This window comes from Chelonoidis abingdonii, chromosome 22 (genome assembly GCF_003597395.2).
Source record: "Chelonoidis abingdonii isolate Lonesome George chromosome 22, CheloAbing_2.0, whole genome shotgun sequence".
Lineage (NCBI taxonomy): Eukaryota > Metazoa > Chordata > Testudines > Testudinidae > Chelonoidis > Chelonoidis abingdonii.
Genome location: NC_133790.1, coordinates 5,348,720 through 5,354,719, shown reverse-complemented (window position 1 = coordinate 5,354,719; position 6,000 = coordinate 5,348,720).

Genomic DNA, 6,000 nt, shown 5'->3' with positions numbered 1-6,000 from the left:
TATGTGTGAAACTGATTGTTCCTTCCTAAGTGGAGCACTTTGCATTTGTCTTTATTGAACTTCATCTGGTTTACCTCAGACCATTTCTCCAATTTGTCCAGATCATTTTGAATGTTGACCCTGTCCTCCAAAGCAGTTGCAATCCCTCCCAGTTTGGTATCGTCTGAAACTTAATAAGCATACTTTCTATGCCAACATTCAAACTTGTGCAATTTTTGTGCGTAGATCAGCTCTAAGTCATGGTTTTGAGATCTTTCTTCTCTGATGCCTGAGAAATTAGGGTAAATCAGTTAAATACATTAAAACTCCCCCAAGCTTTCTGAACCTGAACACCTGTTAAATACAAGCTTATCTCTCTGCATGATATAATCTGAAATGGCAAAGGACAGAGACTGCTTTAGTTGTCATTTGTATTTCATGGGAAATTGCAGTGTCACGTCCGCTGCACCATGCAGAAAATTAGGCTTAGTAGCCAATTTCATGATGCCGCTGTGACAGGGTGTAGAGACACTGCCTGAAAACAGGCAAACAGGATGTTAACTCCCTATCTAACTCTCCTGCAGGTGAAGGGTGGAGTGATCTGCCAGGGTTTGTGGCTGACTCATTATGTTCACTCAGATGTTCAATCAGGACAAGTTTTAACAAGCTTTCAAACCTGCAGCCAGAGATCCTAGGGGAACAGGAGGATGTCCCCACCACCAAGGACCAGTTATAATACTAGTATTCTGTTTCATTTGCTTGCTTCACTTATGTGTGTTTTGAGTGTAAGGAGTTTTGTGCTGAATGAGTGGTATGTAGTACCAGAAGCTGGAGCCTTCAGGAAAATCAGGATCTCTCCTTTCCCCCTCTGCTTGTGTCTACAGTGGGATTTTAAGAAAAATGTATATGTGGTCAAAATTTTTGCAACTCAGTGTTTTTTCCATTGGAAAATGCCAATGTGTCAGGAACTGGAATTTCTAATCCATGGGACATTCCAACATTTTTTTGGGAAAAAATTATTTTGAATCAGAACAAAAAGCCAAAATTTCCCACTAGGCAAAATTTTCCTGAAAAAATGTTTCAGGTCAATCAAAATATTTTGATTCTGACTTTTTCTTAAATATTATATTATTTTTAATATTACATATATATTTTTGTTACTTTTATTTTGTATTGTATTATTGTATTTGATTTTATATTTTCTATTATAATTTATAATATAAAGTCCATCTTTGAACTAAAAGGTGTTTTGAAACCTTCCATTTCAACCTTATCAAAACTCATTGTTTTATTATAAAAAATTTAATCTGAATTGACACATTAACACGGAATGTTTTGGTTTTGGCAAGTAGGCATTTTCTGATCGAAAAACATTCAGTTGCAAAATATCCAACCAGCTCTACATTTTTCTTCAAACTTCCCACTGCTACACCACCCCTTATTCAGCTCCACCAGTTATAGCATTGATATGAGCATGAGTGTAAATTGGATGCAGGATTTTTTTTTATTACCATGTCATCAAACTTTACTCATGGCAGGTGTACAAAACACAGTGGTAAAAATACTCATGTCTTCTCTACACTAATGCTCCCATTCTTGCTACCACTAGTGGCGGCAAAGTGGTGGCAAGGGGGATTTTAAGGAAAATGCCAGTATAGATAAGGTGTTTGTCATGGCCCTAGCTAGAGAACATCACACAGTTCTCTTCCTTCAGTTTAACAGGAAAACTTCATCCACTGTTAGTCTAACAAACCCATATGCCACTGCTGAATTCTTTGTTGCCTTCTTCCAAGCCCTAGTAGGTCTGAACCTTTCTGTGGCAGAGCAAAGCAGGGTGTGGTATGGTATGGTTGCATTTTAGAGGAGGTCACTGTTTTGAATCTTGGGTCTTACAGCTGGGAGGATCTGGTAAATGGTTTTGCAGAGGTGTCCCAGATTTGCTGGATCTGGCCCATCGCTGAATTAAACCAAGAAGCTCTATAAAACCAGCTGCCTGGTTGTGAGAAGAGGAGAGCCTGCATGGAAGCAGGAACAGAAGAACCGAGTTGTTTTGTGGCTTTCCTCTTTCCTGCTGTTGGTTAAAAAATATGTTGTTTTTCCTGTTTCCTTCCAGCTGGGAATTCTGAGTACTGTAAATATAAATTATAGGAGAAACAGCTTGGTGGGTTGGCCTTTAGAATGACAACCCCCCCCCCCCCCAAAACCTTGGTGGGTTGTACCTACATATAAAAAGAAATTCCATTCTGAGTGGGTTGTACCCAGGGCCGGCTCCAGGCACCAGCAAAGAAAACAGGTGCTTGGGGCGGCCAATGGAAAGGGGCGGCACATCCGAGTCTTTGGCGGCAATTCGGCAGTGGCTCCCTCAGTCCCTCTTGGAGGGAAGAACCTGCTGCTGAATTGCCACCGAAGAATGAAGCGGCGCAGTAGAGCTGCCGCCGAAGTGCCGCTGATAGCGGCTTTATCTTTTTTTGGTTTTTTTCTTCACTTCGCCACTTGAGGCACCAAAAAAGCTGGATCCGGCCGGCCCTGTTTGTACTTCCCTCTGATAAGTACTGGCAGGGTCTGTCACTTTGGCAACACTTGTACAGTTCATCATACCAATAAAATCTTACCAAATTGGGTAATTATCTAGGGTGACCAGACAGCAAATGTGAAAAATTGGGGTTGAGGTGGGGGGTAATAGGAGCCTATATAAGAAAAAGACCCCAAAATTGGGACTGTCCCTATAAAATCGGAACATCTGGTCTCTCTATAATTCTCAGAATTAAATGAAAATAAAGAATAAGGAAAACATACATAGTCTGGTGTGCTCATATCATTTGTATTTTAGAAAAAAAGGTTTATTTCCAATGTATCACTAAGGGAAGGCCAAGAAACTTATGGATTAATCACTAGGATTCTTCTGTAATTTGCTTCTCCTACTTAAAAAGTTCCAGCACATATGTTTGTCTGGTCTCTAGTTTTATCTCTCAGGCAGCTCAGCATTTTTCTGTTGCACTGAATAATTCTGATCACCATTGCCAGATTTAATGCAATTTCAATGAAGAGGCGGCTATTCACAAGTAAGAATGTTCGTTTTCCTCTATTACACAGTAGAACTAATCATGAAATAGAAATGGATGCATCTTGGCTTTTTCATCCAAGTGACCAAATTGCTGTACAAATTTCCAAAGAATATGCTGATAAGAGTCTTGTTTCATTACAGGACACAATCCAAGAGTAGAATAAATTATATGTTTTCAAGACTATCTGGAACCAAGAAAGTCATAATGTCTAAGGAAGTATTCATACAATTCAACATAATTTAATTTAGTTCATACTTCCCAGAGAGGCTCCATCACAAGCTGAAAGCCTGGAATGTTTGACATTTAGATTTAAAATACATACAGTGTAGTGAAATAAATTCAGAAAAATGAAACCTGAGAATGGCTTGTCAGGTTCAGAGCTGTGATTACTCCTGGTCAGGAGCAGGAGTAATCACAGCTGTTATATTTATTTGTTACTCCATTTCCCCTTCCATGCCCAGTTTTTGTTTGTATCATCCACATGTTATATCTTGTGTTTTAGTCTGTAAGCTCTTTGGGAGCAGAGTCTGTCATTTATTATAGACTTGTATAGTGTCCAGCAAAATGGGACCTAACCTAGCTATGATCTTTAGGTGCTAGCACAATATAAATGTTAAGGAATAAGAAAAAAAAAATGTTTTTCAAAAGGGACAGGGGAAAATATTCCAGGTGCCCCTTAAGTGAAAGAACAGCTCTCTAGCCACATCAGTGTGCACCCTCCAAGTGTGAAAAGTCTATGAATTTACTTACAACCAAGGATCATATAGGGTGTAAAAGCTCAGGGTATAAAATGCGTATTGTTAGCAAAATGTTATTTATGTTGAATTAACTTTAACATGTACTTTATTGAACTACTGTGTAGTGAATAAATGTTTATGGTTTACTAGGAAAGGCTAGATTTTGCAGCTGAAAGTACTATTAGGTAAAAATTTACCAGGTACAAATGCTACTCATTCACCCTTACCATGATGATGATGATGGGAAAAAACATAATTAATTATATTTTACTCATCCAAAAAATTACTTCTTCTGAGTGGGAGAGTGGAATTAGCAAGGTTACGCTAGTGACTGGGGTTTCTGAAATAACAAGCTGAAAAGGGAAGAGTTAAAATGATGAGTGGCTTGGGGTGTTTTGTTAAGCTTTTATTACTTTCATTCTGTCCTTGAAATTCAAAACTTCTGACAAGGTTTTGTGAGGTTTAATTAACAGATTCTCACAGGGCTACTTCAAATTGCAGCACTGCCTTGTTCCCTGAGAAAATGAAGCCATGCTGATGAAATGCCTGGTGACCTCATGTATGTGCTTCACACTTTACTGATGTGTTCTGCACTCTGGTGACACACATTTGAATCCTAAATTAAGAACCGAAAGCCACTTTGATGACAACTGAAGCAATGTAGTGCGACATAGAATATGTTAGTCTCTTCTGGAGAGAATGATTATTCTGTGCGTGGGGTTGATTTGGAGTTAGATGCCCAGCATTTCCAAAGTTGTTGTCCCCTCAAGGCTTACCTTTCATTCCTCTCCTTTCATTTCTATACTGTTCTTCCAACACTTTCCACTGTCTTCCTCTTTCCTGTTCATATAATCTCAGTGCAATAATGTGGCTGTAAGAGAGAATTGAAAGCTACAATGCTATGATCTGAGGATAAAGTCACAGCAGGTGAGCAGCTTAATGGCGTGTTAAATGCGGAACAAAAAAACTTACAAAGGATGGACAGAAAGTGTATATTGGGGTTTTATTGTTGAAGGAACAGTACAAATGATGAGCTCTGTATCGGAGACAAACAGACCATATTTCTCCATGCTTTAGTCTTTTGTTGTGCTCACTATGAGTCACCTGTTTTTTTTCTCTTGTTCCTTCCAGCCAGATGGTATATGTGAATACAGTCCAAATAATTCATCACACCACATACCTGTGACATAATGGCATCCAGTCTAATCTATGATGGATGAAAATTGTCTTTCCTTGCCTCGACATATAAGACAGTCCATGTACTAGCATAATGTTGTAGACTTGGAGTTGTAAACACTGTAGAGGAATGTTCAAATACTAAAAAACTTTTTGTTGTTGTTTTTTTTTACATTTTTTAAATCTTAACCCATAGCGCACTGTCATTTTAAAAGGTGGAATTTTGTAACTGGCGTACCAAAAAAAGTCATGAAGATTATCCTTCAATAAAATAACTGAATGCAATGACCAATCAACCCAACAACCGACAGCAATGCCATCTCGATCAGTTATCCAAAGCCAAATGTCTAGTGTTTGAAGGGCTATATCAGCATCACCTCCATCATTAGGCTATTTGTATACAAAGTAGTATTGCTTCACTCCAGCATTTCACATACAATGCATAGAGCATAATACATGTATTGTGTTCATTCCTGTGCTTCCAGATTGTTGTGACACAGGATCGCTGTTGATTGTGCATGACAAGCACATATGAGAAATGTTTCCTATGCTTCCTTATCCAATTTGGTCGGCTTACACTGGCTGCCAATCAAATGGCATGAAAAGTTGCAGCACAGGTTTAACATGAAGAATGACAAGAACTCTCATAACTATTTTTATAATTCTTAAAGAGACAGCTATACTTCCTGTGTTAAACTCATTGGGCCACTCTTCTCATGTAGATGTCAAGCCATCTGTCATTTACTGGATGAACTAAACCCCAACCAAATTGCTTCTGAGTGTATTGTTACCCTTTTTTGACCCAGGTGGTGAACAAAAATTTGGCGTCTAGTGGGTTGTTTCTGTTAGGAGGGGAAACTAATGATGGAGTCAGGTATTTCTTTGCTGTAATCTTGTTTGTTTAAAAGGAATAATGTACAAAACCTTGTTCCCCTGACCACGGGAGGAATCAAACAGGAGAGAGTTTCTTTTCTCACAGTTCCAAATCTCTTTCAGCCAGCACTCTGCCCCAAAAGCCCTCTCTCTAGGCTTTTTCTCAGGGC